The sequence below is a fragment of the Abrus precatorius genome, unplaced genomic scaffold (genome assembly GCF_003935025.1).
Source record: "Abrus precatorius isolate BTA unplaced genomic scaffold, Abrus_2018 Scaffold7, whole genome shotgun sequence".
In the NCBI taxonomy this organism is placed as follows: Eukaryota; Viridiplantae; Streptophyta; class Magnoliopsida; order Fabales; family Fabaceae; genus Abrus; species Abrus precatorius.
This window is the reverse complement of record NW_020874417.1, coordinates 19,115,876-19,132,031: the sequence shown is the minus strand read 5'-3', so window position 1 is coordinate 19,132,031 and position 16,156 is coordinate 19,115,876.

Sequence of the window (16,156 nt, the reverse complement as noted above, 5' to 3'; positions counted from 1 at the left end):
GTTTTAAGAACAAAAGGGGCATCCACATCCAAGTATTGGATACACAAAGTCTGGTAAGTCATGTCCGGCGCGGCAAGCTACTTAAGTGTCAGGTCATTTTCTGCCATTTCTAAAGGTTAAGAATTTAAAGAATGCAGAGAAGAATATATGGAAGATGGAGAAGATGATTCTTCAGTATGTGCAGAGTTTTGTCTATTAAGCTTCCTAAGATTCCTATGGAATGTCCTATCAATTTTAATATCTGGAGGATATAAATCTCCCGGATTTGATCTGGTCATTCATTAGGAATTAGCTATGGAAAATTGAAAAGAAGTAAACTAATGAAGTAGTAAAAATGCAGAAAAATTCAGATGACAATTATGCAGAAAAACTAAGAACCAAGTGCAGTAAAATAAAGCATTAACACCAAACAGTAAAAATAGAAAGAAATTGCAAACTATGGAACGAAAATATGCAACACACAAGCATAAATTCTGCAGAATTATGTAGCAAAAATAGAGTAGAGTGCAGCAAATGAAAATACAGTGTGGTAAACTAAATTGCAGAATTAGAATTCACAAAATGCAGAAAACAGCAATTTGTTGTACCCAAATGCAAGATATCTCTACTTACCTATGAAACTACAACTATATTGAAGTATTCACAATGTAAAAGTTAAAAGAGAATTCACTAAACATGCTGAAAATGAAAACAGAGCAAATAACATGTTTATGAAAAATCAATACTAATGTTTCCCGACAACGGCGCCAATTTGATGAACGAACTTTCTCATGTTCTGTTTAAAAGATTTGTCGCAAATCCTCATCAAAATTTAAACAAATTAATGTAGTACTATGGTTACCCTGGATTGTCTCCCGTGAACATTGGTTATTAATCTTCATTAAACACGTTGAAGATTAACTAATTCAAACAATAAAAAAAAGCAGCAATCCTTAGTTCATCCACAAAGATTCTATCCTCATTCCACTCAAGATTTAACATTCATCCTCTCTCCTATGAATTATGTTAATTTAACAAGCGAAAATCAATCTTATAGTCCTAACGAAATTATGCAATTTGCTAGGCTCTAATCCCTCATCCCAAAGTTATGCAACCTTAGAATTAAACCTAGGATTAAGCAATCCCTAGTTTAGAATCTCCTTAAAACGAATTAGGGTTAATTAAGCAATATCCCCCTCATTCACCATTAATTCAATTCAAGAGACAAGGAAGAAGTAATTCATGAGAAGAAAGAAATTATATTATCATTAAAATCAAGGAACTCAAGAATCCGTGTGAACTTACTAAGGATTACACAAAATTTAGCCCTCCATGGAAATGGGGGTCAAAAACGCAGTTGGGAAATGCAGAAAACTCATTAACATTAATGTAAAAGCAAGAGAAATGAGAACCCAAACCCTAAGTTGAACCCCTGATTGTCACGGAAGGTTGTCCTAAGCTCTAGAAAATCGTCCTAATTTAGTAAGGAAGAGAAAAGGTATAAAAAAGTGTAAGAACTCTCCACCCTAATTTGATTTATATTAAAGCTGATGCCCTCCAAAGTAATTACTTTCATTCTTTCATAGTAAACACGCGCAGCATCAGTTGGGTTTTTCCTTTCTGGAGTGATTACAATGAAAGTTCATAGTAACCACGCGCAACACTGGGATATTTTAGACTCTCTGGAGTTGTCACTATGAACTTTGATAGTAACTACGCGCAGCACCTTTAATTTTGCATGCTTTGGAGTGATTACTATGAACTTTCATAGTAACCACGTGCAGGTTTAGTGGATTCTGGGCTACTGTAGTTGTCACTTTAAGCTTTGAAAGTGATCACTTTGGTCCCTTTGCTGGAAGTGGCTTGCTGTAGTTGTCACTATCAATCTTGAAAGTAGTTACTTTACCTCAAAATCCAATAATTCTTCAAAATAAGCTTGGGGATTCCTGCCACATTATTCAAATGATCAAAACATGTAAAATAAACTATATAAATCAATGTAAATTAAGCAAAAACTAAGAAACCTATATTATCTAGCCTAATTGGAATATTCATATTCTTTACACTATCTAAGTCTATTCTTTTCTATAAAAAGTAATAAATGATGTATAAAAATTTAGTAAAATATGGATTTATCATTACTCTATGAACCTTATATCATTTCAATGTCTCTTTCTTATTAGAGAGTTTTGGAAAGAAAATTTACTTTACCATTTAAATTTTTATGAAAATTTATCATATATTGAGAAAAGAAATATAAGGTATTACACCTTCAACCACTTCTTGCCCTTGCTTTACTTCTGAACCTGAGTGGAAAGACATTGGAGTCATCGAGTCCTCTATCCGACCTGTATGTCGTTGTTCCTTGAGACTTCCTGCATCTTCTTCTGATGAGGCTGGACCTTCTACACGACGCCCTTAACAACCACCTTCATGTGTTTCTCGCTCACCGCCACCCACTGTTGGATGGATCGATAGCGACCCAGATGACTTGCCACCTTCTCCTTATGCTCAGCCGGCAAATGACTCACCTAATTCTGATGGAATAGAATTCGATCCAAGTGAAGATTCTCTTCCATTGGAATTCTATGTATAGACTAGTTTATGTAGTCATGGGTTGATACTGCTTGTAGGACTTTGGTTTTGTTTATTTTGAAATACTATACTTTTATGGGTTTGTTTTATGACTATGCTTACTTTTGTATGGTTGATTTGGATGATTTACTTGCTTTCTCTTTATATAATTATGCGTTTATACTTCTCAAATTTAGTTTTAAAGCGTCAAAATTTCAATATGCATATTTTACTGTTTGATGTGAAACAATATTGCGGATGGTTAGAATGAGAAATGGATGTTATGAGTATTTATTGAAACAACAAAATAGTTAGATACTTGATGATGATGTGGAAAAATTGGAAGTAGCTAGTGTTGAGTTAATGTTTCTCAAATTTTCAAATTTATTATAATGATTTATCTCCACCATTTGATTGAATGTGGTAGTGAATTTAATTGACAGCACATAATTGAATAAGAGGGAAATTTATATTTGTGACCTCTTGAAATGTGACCATGATTTAATGACAAGATATGAAAATTTGAGGATAATTCCTTTATGACATTATTCGAGGATGTTGAATGAATGTGTTATGATGTTCATGGTGTGATTATATATACATGTGCATGTACGCGCACGTCTCATTTGAGAATGTTATTAGGACTTGATGATGTTAGAACCTTAGTGAAAATTTGGTGTTACACTTCAATGATATTAGAGTAGTTCAATCTATTTGGCCCTGAGTATGGTCCGAACTACCCATTCTTGTGTGACTTGAATGATAAGTTGTTTTTGCTGTGTGTTTACTTTATTACCCTGACTGATTTATGATTTTGAACCTTAGGATATTCCTACTGTCTTACTTGCTTGTGACATGCTTTTAAGAGTTTTTATGGCTTAGAGACAGAAGAATGGGACCATTGATACCCTACTCGAAAGAGTAATGGGTATCCTTGAGAGGCAACACGAGCAGCTCCAAATCGAGGATTGTCCGAATTCTGTAAGAACAAACCCTCTCATTTTCATGATGGGTATGACCCAAATGGAGCCCAACTCTGGTTGAAGGAGTTGGAGAAGATATTTGAGGCCATGGCATGTTCGAAAGATGAGAAGGTTGTCTATGCTACTTTCATGCTCGTGGGTGAGGCGAAACATTGGTGGAGAATTGCTCGCCAACAATTGGTAATGGATGGGGCTGCCATAGATTGGCTGACCTTTCATCGCAAATATCTCGAGAAGTAGTTTTCTGAGGACCTTAGAAGGAGGAAAGAATTGGAGTTTTTGAATTTGAAACAAGGGAATATGAGCATAGGAGAGTACGTAGCCAAGTTTGACGAGTTATCAAGGTATTGCTCTTACTTCACTCACGCTGATGATTAAGCTAGATACTCCAAGTTCGAAAGTGGATGATGACTCATATTTTGTTCCCACATTTATAGTTTTATTGCATCCTTTAGATGTCTTTTCATTCCCCTATTTCTTCCATTAGTGTATTTTTGCATTTCTCACATTAATTAGGAACTTTGGTAAATACTCATTTTTTTAGTTTCATGTTTTCTATTCTGACCTTTATTCACTAATCTGGCCATAACTTTTTCTATAGATATCCTTTTTGGTTGATTCTTTTTGTATTGGATTCTTTACTTCTGGGGCTTCAATTTGGACATATGGATTTGGATTTTTGGAGTTCGGATCTATTTTATATGAATTTTAGAAGTTCATACTTTTAGCTTGACTTTTGTATTGCTTTTGTTTTTGCGGTTTTGTTGTATTTATTATCGGCCCAGCCCTGGTCCATTCATTTTTATTCATTTTGGACTACTATTTAAAGAGGTCAGGGGCTGATTTGGAAGCACACTTAGTTCATTTTTTTGTTTTTCAGCTTTATAAACTTTTTTGCTTCCAAGAAACCTCTCACTTTTTTACCTATTCTCTCATTCTCTTGCACCTTTTAGAATTCCATTGCACTTGCTCTGCATTTTATGGTTGAAAGATGTTTAGAATTCTGCAATTTTGAGTTGTTTTCTTCCGCATTTTGCTTTCAATTGTGTTACCAAGTTCTGGATTGCACTTGCTCGAACAAGAATTGGAAGATCGATTGATTGCTCTGAGTTTGTTTTCTGACCTTACATTTTGCGATTGCATGGGAAGTATAATTCGATTGAGTTATGCCTCCTTTTCTTGATTGTATGTGTAACGGCGATGATTATCGTGACCAACAATCGTACTACTTTTAAATAACTTGACGCGTAATGTATACAGATTGCTATTAAGAGTCTTGGACCAAATGGGATTTTTTTTTCTTTTAACATGTGTATAGGATTATTCAACCTGGTTTATGGATACCATTATCATTCTTGAGTATTGAAAAACTTGCTTCTGATATAATTTAAAGTGACACGTGGTCACGACATGGATCTTAATTCTTCATGCACCTGATAAGCAACAGTTTATAAAGATTCATGTCATACTCTTATTACTAATAATTACTCATGAGATTTTGTTTTCTTCATTTACTCATAGTTTAGAAAATCATAACATTAGTAAGTACCACTTGAATAATATAGCCATACCATGTATTGACATAACTATACAAGTGGACTCCAATCTTTTTCCCCTGCTCATGAGCCAATTACTAATAATATGAGATACAACATGTGGTTTATCACTTCAACTAGAACTCTCTTATGGGACGAACCCACAAAGTTCACGTTCATTACCTGAATGCATTGAAGAACCAATTTTTCTGCCTATTTAATTCCATCCAAATAAAAATCAGAAGATAATTGATAAAATAAACATGGTCATATAAATAATCCCATAATTATCAAAAGTAACTGCAATTTATCCAAGAATCTTAAAACACAATCCACGAACATCAGAGTACCAAAACAAAGTACATTACACCCAAGCTACTAAATAAAATATAAAGTATCGAATTCTCCACTGTACAACAAGAGGAGTCCCTTAGCAGTGGACAACAAAAGAAATAACAAAACATCGGTCAGGACTCCTTGGAAAGGTCCTCTTCTATCTCATTGGTATTTGAAGGATCCTCTTCAAATTAAGCTTAACGTGGAGAATAAGACGGAGAAAGGTCATCCTCAAGATCTGTGACAACTAAAAGAAAATGTCCAACACCACAACATATTTCAACAAAGAAAAGAAGGAGTGAGATATATTTTCAAGTAACAATCTTATTTTCATGCTTATGCGACTCTGGATACATAACAATCCTATTGTTCAGAAGTTGTTAGGAGTTTCACTAGCCAGCCTACATTTCGCATGTATGGTGGGCACTCGAACCTCCACCGACTGATCTAGCTCGACCAACAAGATAAGCCTCAGGAGAAGGTCAGGATAAAGGAGCATCGCGTGGAGACTCCCAGCTAGAGTTCCGGGGCCTAGGACACTGATAGGGCTATTGGTAAGTCACCCAACTCCATTAAATCCCCTAGACGTCGAGGTCTTCCCTGTCTTTCACCAACAGCAGTTATAAAATAACTTCATGACTTCCTTCACAGGGGAGTGGAATTTCTTACACATTTGCCTTATGAATAGTCATGCATACTTTTGGAGTTGCACTCCCTTAATCACGCACATAGGCGTTGGCCAAATTTAAGATTTCACATGACTTTATCAACTATTCAGAACCATATATATGTAGAGAATTGGCAAGTACTTATATCCGTGCCTCAATGCACTTTCTTTAAGTGTTCGAAGCTCACTAGCTTCATCTCTTTCCTTGAGTTCCAACCATTACCCAACTAGAGTTACACTACTCATTTATTTTCAAAAAGAAAACAGTTTTCATAGAGGTTTACTTTTGGTTATTAGATTCAATTATTGAACTCAAGGTTGAAGCTAAAACCATGACCAAACTCCTTAGAGCGCATATACTTACATACCAATAATCATCACGCATTTCCCACCCTTAAAGGGCTCAAGTTTACAAATGGTGCCCACTCAGCCTGCATATGCCTATATGCATATTCTTAGTGCTTTACATAACAAATGCGCCAAAACGCATATTTTTAAAGAGCACAACATAGATATCCTGTTCAAATATACCAAGCATATTACTCATATTGGACATTTCAATAAAGCATTCTGTTTAATTGATCTATGATTTTTGACAAGCTTTGAGTAAATAGTTCACTTAAAAAAAATTCATAATTTTCACAAAATAATATTTACTCAAGTATCAACTGTAAAATAATTCTCAACCAAAGATTGAGATTCGTCAAAATCAAAATATACTCATAATTATATTTTAAAATATCAAAAGTCTCAAGTAAATATTCAAAAATGTTAACATGTAATTCAAACAGCACGTCTCCTAATACATGTGTTCTAGACCTCAAGGTTAAGGGACAACCCTCTTTGATTTATTTTCTTTCTTACTGTTTACTTGAAATACCTCCTCCCCCTTACCTTGGTGAGTGAGGTAGTCCGCAAGTTCTTTTTCTTGGGCTTTTTGATGTCAAAATTTGTAGTTTCTTGGTTCCTTGCATTCCTAGTTCAGAGAGGAGTTTATCAGAATCTTGAGCTAAAATGGCCAAGAGCTAGTATTTTTAAAAATTTAGAAACAGCCATGCACTTATTGCAAAAAATCAGAAAACTTCAAATTTTGCAATGTTTGTAAAATTAAGTGTAACGAATTCAAACGATGTCCAAATCACGATCCGCAAATTTTGTTGCACAGCTAAGACCCTAAGGGTCAAAAATTAAGTTTTCATCCACAGGAAAGTGTAGAAAAATCAAACTTCACTTCTGTTCACGCAGTTTTTTCAGATTTGCACCATTTTTTGTAATTCATTTTGTAAGGTATTCAAACGAAGTTCAAAATTTACATAAAAATATGCGTTGGAAAGCTGTTTTCATTTAGTTTACAAAAATTAATTTTTCAGGTTGAAACAGATCAATACAGAGGGCGTAAAAATTATTTTGTTACACTATTTCTGCAGAAAACATAGAAATGAAGGTGTTAACGTATTCTATGCGATGGAGGGGCAAACGATGTCAGATTAGAGCTCAGGATACACCGTTGGAAAGATAATTCTGCAAAGAATACATAAGGATGTTGCATGTCAAGTTTTGGAGATCACAGAAATGAGAAAAACAGTCTCCTTTGCTGCTGAAACACTGAAAACGCAGAACAAGGAGTGATCTGATGAAACGATATTTTACTACTCGTCATGCAAAAGATTGTCGTTAATCCTCATCAAATATGCAAAGAAATGAATGCAATACTAGGGTGTTATCCTAGGTCGTCTCCAAGGAATTTTTGGTTGGGAACATACATCGAACAAGTGTAAACATGTATTTTAAAGCAAGTAAATTGGGGGGAGTTTGTCAATTTTTGGGTTTTAATCAAGAACGAAATGTAAATTTAATGAAATTCAATCAATTAAAATGAGTAATCCCTAGTCAAGCAATGAAGTCTATCATTATTCTTTCAAATGATTCAATAATCCCCTTTCTTTCCCTTGAATTAAGTTAATCTAACAAGCGAAGACTAACTTTAACATCCCAATTAAAATTAAGCATCTTAATGGGCTCCAATCTCTATCCCTAAGATTAAGCAACCTCAAGGATTAATCAAAATTAAGCAATTTTGAATTAGAATTTTGTTAGGTAAATTAGGGTTCATTAAGCAATGTTCCCTTCATGCAAATTCCATTTCATTCAGAGATTGGGGTTAATAAATTCAAGGAAAGAAAGATTTGTATTGCAATTAATCCCAAGAATTCAATATTCATGTGCATTGACTAGGAATTACAAGAAAGTTTAGCCCTCCATATGGATGGGCTTCACAAATGAGAGAAAGAAATGCAAGAACGTAAACATCATTAATGTAAACTTAACAAAAATCAAAAGAGAAATTGGAAATTAAAACCTATAGAGGACCCTTGGCTGTCACCCAAGACTCCAATGTCGTAAGAAGTTATCCCAATTTGGCAAAGAAAATTGTGTACAGTGTAAAAAAGTCCCGTACTCTAATTCCTAAAATCTATTTATAGTGGATGACATGTCACCAAAGTGTCCACTTTTGCCTTTGAAAGTGTCCACTTTGGGCCTTGAAAGTGTCCACGCGCAGGATGGAAGGAATGCCGCTTCTCTGGAGTTGCCACTATTTGTGCTGAAAGTAGCTACTTTGGTGCGCGTGGCTACTATGAGAGCCAATAGTGGCCACGCGCAGGAAGGCTTCAAAATCAGCGTCCTGGAGCTTCTGAAGTTGCACTTTTGGTCTTTAAAGTGGCTACTTTGGATGTGCGTAGCCACTTTGAGAGGCAATAGTGGCCACGCGCATCATGCTTCCAATTTAGCGTCCCTAGAGCTTCTGGAGTTGCCACTTTTGGTCTTGAAAGTGGCTACTTTGGAACTTTTAATGTCCAGACTTGCTGTAGTTGCCACTTTTGCTCCCAAAAGTGGCTACTTTGGGGGCAACTTTCATCCAAGGACCAAGATTTCTCAAATTTAACTTGGGCATTCTGCAAAATCATCAAGATAATTAAAATTGCAATCTATATCTATGTAATTAAATGCAAATTAACCAAAAATTAATAAACCTATGATATTTACTCAAAATGTGATTTCTATATTATTTTCACTATCTAAGTCCATTTTTTCTATCAAAGAGCACCAAAAAGGCAAGTAAAAATATAATAAAAAGTGGATTCATCACAACCCCAAACTTAAACTTTTGCTTGTCCTCAAGCAAATCAAAATTCAAGCAAATCAAATGAACAGGGTTGGATTTATCCAATTTTTTTTTTTTTTTTGAGATTTTCATTTCAACTTCATGCTTTAATTAGCACTTCCAACATCTTCACAACCTTATACTCATTCAATAGAGGAATCATATTCATGTCAAATATTCCATGCAAAGTCCCACTAAATTGAAACAAAAGAATTAAGCAAGGTTTCATGTGACTCACATAATGCAAAGAAACTATCCATCTCACAAGGTAGTGTTTCACTCATCACTCAACAACATTTCAGGCTAAGTGTTTTCCCTCAATCCATGCATTTAGCCTCACCCTACCATAGGCTTGCCGATATTCTCAATCTCCTTTGCCTAGATACAACGAACCACCTATCATGAGGGCTTTGTTGGTCACAAATGGGGTTAGGATAGGCTCAAATTTTAACCAAGGAGAGTGACAAGATCAAGTGGGTACTCAAGAGGAGGGAGTTCTTTTGAGTGATTTAGTGCAACAACTAGAGTGGAATGCCTTAAATGATGTAGCTTAAGGGGTTAAAGCATTCTTTCACCACATTAATTTAATTTGCCTTATGTGGAAATCCTTTTTCAAATCAAAATCCTTGCTATGTTTTTCTTTCTTTCTTTTCTCCTTTTTCATTCATTCATTCATATTTTTGTGATGTCATGGACTTTGACAATCATTTTTTTTATTTATTTATTTATTTTTTTTGACATGTATTATGAACATGTATGCTGCCCACCACCCCAAACTTAAGACATTGCTTGTCCTCAAGCAACTACAAGCATAATCAACACCACAAACTTAGTTTCTTGCACTCAATCTTGAGGCAACTCAAAAGAAATACCTCTATTAAGGAAAGGGAAGTAAATTTGTTGACTAAGTTTGTCAAAAGCAAGAAGTGGGGAACATGGAAGTGAAGTGCAAGGGTGGGGGGGAATGATATGTGCAAAGAGGGCTTCAATCATCCAGATGGAAAATTGCACAATGCATATTGAATTAAGAAACAGGGCAAGTTCTAGAAGATGAATGCAAAAATACATGTAATATGCACACAGAAAAAGAAGTAAAAGGTCCAATTCACTACCATGGTAAAGGTGACAAGAACTTGCAATAATGTGAGCACAATTCACCCGCAAGAAAATATGTTCAAAATGTTAGGAATGGAAATATGTACAAAAATGAGAATGAGTATGGGTTGGATGGAAAATGCAATCAGAGCATAAAAGCAAAATTATAAAACAGGACTAGATTAAAAAGAGAAGAGAAGGCATGAAATGAGGAAAAGTAAGCGAGAAATAAATGCAAAACAGGGACAAAGAGTTCACCCCCCTTTTTATAGATGATGTATTCAAAGTTCTTTCTAGGATTGCTTGACAATATCTGCAGAGAAGAAAGAATATGTGAATGGGTAGTGCAGGGAAATTGGGTCAACCCTTCATGGTAACACACAACAACAAGCAATCATACCAGGGGCTGCAAAATAATTTGATACCATCCTAAGTAATTTGTGTGCAAAAGGGTGTATAGCGCTACATATGACTCAGAGGGCAACCAATGTCAATCATGGTACATAGCCTACAAACACATTCCATTCCATAAAAAGAGGCATTCTGTGGGCAAAGCATAGAGCTCAAATAGTACAGACAAGAACAATTAAGCACAGAGAATGGTGTGGCAACGGTCACTAGGTATAGCAATCAAATGTATAGCAGAATCTGGCTTCTAAGCTCAAGGACCATAATGTAGCAATTAATGAAATTAAAGTCACGAAAAGCATATTCAACACCCAGAAAGAGCAACAATCATGGTTAATTTTGTAATATGCATGAGAATCAAGTGCAGCAAAAGTGAAATGGCATGGAATTTGAAAAGCAAAACAGCAAAATGGAGGGGACAAAACTAAATGGAAATAGGCACGAACCAAATTTAGGCACTAACACACATGAACAAGAAGTTTAATAGCATTATTGGCATGTTTAGAGCATAAAAATGAAGGAGGGGCGCACAACAAAACAACAAATGAGAGTCATGGCAAAGAGGAAGTGGGCGTGGCCACTATTGGGGCCAAAAGTGGGAACGTCCAATTGAATGGGAGTAATACGCCCCTTTGGGTGTAATTTAGGGACCTCACCCTCTCTAATTCATGTAAGAATGCTCAATTACACAAGAATTACACCTCAATTTCAATAAAAAACAAGTAAAATTGAAAAGCCCCAAATTGGGGAATCTAAGAACCCTAACCATAAATGGAGAGAAATTGAGAGAATTACCTTGCTTGAAGCCTTAGGTGTGGTGAGGGAAGGTGCGTCTTGGGACTAGGAGTGAGTGGGTGGGAGTGGGTGACGTGAAAATGGTGCGTGCTGGACGTTGGGCGGTGTGAATGCGTCGTGAAGTGGGAGGAGTGTGTGTGAAATATTGAGCGTGTTCACTTTGAAGAGAATTAGTGCCTACTATGGGTTGGGCCCAAGGGGAATAGTGCAAATGGTGTACGTGCCTACTCTAAACAAGTAACGTGGGGCACCTAAAAGGCTAAAATTTGGTTCCAATTTGCGCGTGGTTACTTTGGAGCTTCAAAGTGGGAACTACAGTGAAGGTGTGTGGAATGTCATTTGCGTGTGGCTACTTTGGAGCTTCAAAGTGGGAACTCCAGAGAGTTATTTTGTGGGACAAGTGCGCGTGGTTAATTTGGAGCTTCAAAGTGGGAACTCCAGAGAGTTATTTTGTGGGACAAGTGCGCGTGGTTACTTTGGAGCTTCAAAGTAGGAACTACAGTGAAGGTGTGTGGCATGTCATTTGCGTGTGGCTACTTTGGAGCTTCAAAGTGGGAACTCCAGAGAGTTATTTTGTGGGAGATGTGCGCGTGGCCACTATTGGTCTCCAAAGTGTCCACGCGCAAATGATTGAGCTCCTGGGCGCCAAAGTGGTCACTCCCACTCTTAAAAGTGGGAACTACAGAGAAAGAGTTGCTTACCTTGAGCCAAAGTAGTCACTATAGCCTATGAGAGTGGCCACTTTCACGAAAAATAAATTGTACCAAGCATAAATGAGTACCCAAAGTGTTTGTTGCTGCCACAATCCCTGCAAAAATTCTAAGTCCACAGAAAATTATTTACACAAAATTGAATTATATTAGAAATCTATCTACAAATGAAAACAAATAAGAACAAAAACTCAATTGAAAGAATGCAAAGGAAAAGAACAAAATTCCTTATTCACGTGTGAGTTGCCTCTCACAAAGCGCTTCTTTAACGTCACTAGCTTGACGTGCGAAGTGATTTACTCATGACAGGGGTCTTGGTTGAAGGAATTGATGGGGGAGTACACATCCACCTCTTCAATCTCCTCCAAGGGAACTGAGTTGTCTAAAAAATGCTTCAGGCGATGTCCATTCACTGTGAAACATTTGTTAGTGGAGTCACTCTTGATTTCCACTGCACCATTAGGAAACACTTGTGTGACTATAAATGGACCAATCCACCTGGAATGCAGCCTTCCAGTCATGAACTTGAGACATGAGTTGAATAGAAGCATCTTTTGACCTGCACAGGACTCTCCTCTACCTATCAATTTATCATGATACTGCTTGGTTCTCTCCTTGTAGGTTCTTGAGTCTTCATATGCTCCTAAGTGCAGCGCTTCTAGTTCTTGGAGTTGTGGCTTCCTTTTCCTCTTCCTCTTTCTCTTTCTTTTCCTCTGAAGTTGCTTCACTAGTTTAGTCCCCCCTTTCAACAGAATTTTGTGCATGCACAGGAGAGGGCTAATACCAGAAATGTCAGCTAAAGTCCATCCAATAGCTCTCTTGTGCCTTTTAATTACTTCCAACAATATCTTCTCTTGATCGCCTTCAAGCTTGGTGGAAATAATGACCAGGAGCTTCTCAGAATGTTCTGGTAGGGGCTTCAACTCTAATGTGGGAGGTTGCTCCACAAAAGGAAGTGATTTGGCACTTTCATTTGACAAAGTCTCTGCAATATTCAAACCAAAGGCGTTAGATTCAACTGTACTTGTACTCAATACATCACATTCCAACCCTATGGAATTTTCAGGTTCATCAACGTTGAAAGTAGTAGAATTTGCATTCAAATAATTAGAAATCTCAGCACAAATTTCACACAGAGAAGAACTATTATACGATTCACAATTGGAAGTATCTACATAATCAGAAAAATTAAGGAGTGAGTCTCCTTCTAAAAATTCAGACAAATTTTCATCTATTGATTTATCAAGATGGTTAATGTGGAAAACAGAGTGTTCTTCATTTGGGTGCTTCATAGCATCCAGTATGTTAAAGTGGACAACACTGTCTCCAAACTCCATAGTAAGTGATTCGGCATACACATCAATCTTCGTTCTCGCAGTCTTTAAGAACGGTCTTCCCAAAATGATTGGTGCAACACTGTCCATTGACTCTTTCATGTCAAGGATGTAAAAATCAGCTGGAAAAATGAGGTCATTCACCCTCACTAACACATCCTCCACAAGTCCAGCTGGATGTGCTGTGCTCCTGTTTGCTAGCTGGATGATGACACCTGTGGGCTGTAATGGTCCAAAAGACAAATATGTGAAGATAGATAAAGGCATAACATTAATAGATGCACCTAAATCAAGCATGGCATTATCTATCCTATTGTTGCCTATAATGCAGGGAATAGTAAACGTCCCTGAATCTTTGCATTTCTCAGGCATGGAAGTTTTCTGCCTCTCAAAAAGAGCTGATACATTCCTCCCCATGTTCACTCTTTCATTACCCTTCAGACGCCTTCTATGTGTACACAAATCTTTCAAGAACTTGGCGTACTTGGGTATTTGTTTAATTGCCTTCAGCAAGGGTATATTTACCTCAACCTTTTTGAAGGTATCCAAGATTTCTTTGTCACTCTCCTCAGCTTTTTTACTTGGTTTGGTGATCATAACCCTTTTAGGAAAAGGTGGTGGAATTGCCCTTTCAGCTTCTTCTACCACTTCTTGAGTGGTGGGTGCATTTTCTTCCTCCCTTTCATGAACCAAGGGGCGTGGGATCTCCTTCTCCCTAGGCATTTTAGGCTCATGCATTACCTTCCCAGACTGCAAAGTAATTGCACTGACATTCTTTAGGTTTGTGACTGTCTGTGCTGGGAGGTTGCCTGAACCTTGGGACTGAATTTGATTTATAGAGGAAGCCAACTTTCCCATCTGGTTCTCAATTGTTCTGATACTGGCCTCTGTTCGTTGTTGAAAATTAATGTTGCTCATGGCCATTTGCTTCACAAGCTCCTCTAATGATGGCTCATTCTTCTGACAAGAAGAGGCTTGGGATGAGGATGCTTGCTGCTGTTGGTTAGGTTGTTGCCCATGTTGTTGATCATTCCATTGGCGTGGTTGATGTGGTCTACCTTGACCAGCTTGGTAATTGTTGCTTTGCTGATTTTGCTGGTTGGAATTTCCTCCCCACCTCAAGTTTGGATGATTTCTCCAGCCTGGGTTATACCGGTTTGAAGAAAGATCCCAGTTTGGTTGTTGTTGCTGTTGCTGAAAAGGAAATTTGTTAGTGTAAATATTTGCAGCATAGGCTTGGGGGTTACCTTCAGGAGTATCTGACTCCTGCAATGTGGGGCAGCTATCTGTATAATGATCTGCAGTTGAGCATATTCCACAAAGTGTAGCTGGAACTGGTGGTGGAGGTGTTGCAGAGACAACACTCTTTTGCATTGCAGCTAATTGCTTTACCATGGAGGCTAACTCATCAATCTTGTGCTCTAACTTGTTTGGTTCTGTAGCTTGAACTTCATGCACACCTCTAGTAACACAAGAATTCTGTCTAGTTGCAAATTGCTGGGAGTTGGCAGCCATGTTTTCTATCAAGTTCCTGGCTGCCACAGGGGTCTTGTCTACCAAAGCTCCTCCACTCGCTGCATCGATCATACTCCTATCCATTGGGTGTAATCCCTCATAGAAGTACTGGATCAGCAATTGATCGCTAATTTGGTGGTGGGGGCAGCTTGCACATAGTCTTTTAAACCTCTCCCAGTATTCATAGAGAGTTTCTCTTTCTAGCTGCCTAATTCCACAGATCTCCTTTCTTATGGATGCAGCTCGGGAGGCCGGAAAGAACTTCTCTAGGAAGAGTCTTTTGAGGTTGTCCCAACTTGTTATTGATCCCAGTGGAAGGTAGTACAACCAGTCCTTTGCAGTGTCCATTAATGAGAAAGGGAAGGCCTTCAATTTGACATGCTCCTCTGGGACACCTTGAGGTCGCATAGTGGAGCACACAATATGAAACTCCTTCAAGTGTTTGTGAGGGTCTTCACCTGCAAAACCATGGAATTTAGGTAAAAGGTGAATTAATCCAGTTTTCAAAACAAAAGGAGCGTCCACATCTGGATATTGGATGCATAATGTTTGGTATGTGACATCCGGTGCAGCTAGCTCCTTAAGAGTCCTCTCGTCGCCTGCCATTGCTCCAAAACTAGAGTTAAGTGAAAATGGAGAGGAGTAAATAGAATTTGGTGTCACAGATTGCAAAGATGCAATAGGTGATGATAATGACTCAGAGTGTTCAGAGTGATCCCTATGTGTCCTAAGGTTCCTATAAAAAGTCCTATCAATCTCCTTGTCTAATGGATACAAGTCTCCAGGGTTTGATCGGGTCATGCACTAGATATCAACTAACTAAATTGAAAGCAAATTGAGTAAATGAAATAACAAGAACAATTTAAAATCTCTCTGCAGAATAATGCAGTAAAAGTGCAGAACAATAGAGAAATATGCAGCAAAATGAGTGCAGAAAATTGAAAGTGGGTGAATGAAAATTTTCAGCACTTGAATAAAGGAAATGATGCAGAAAATCTTGCAATAACAATGCAGAAATAGACTACTAAATTCGTATGACTATCAACACAATACAAAAACTCA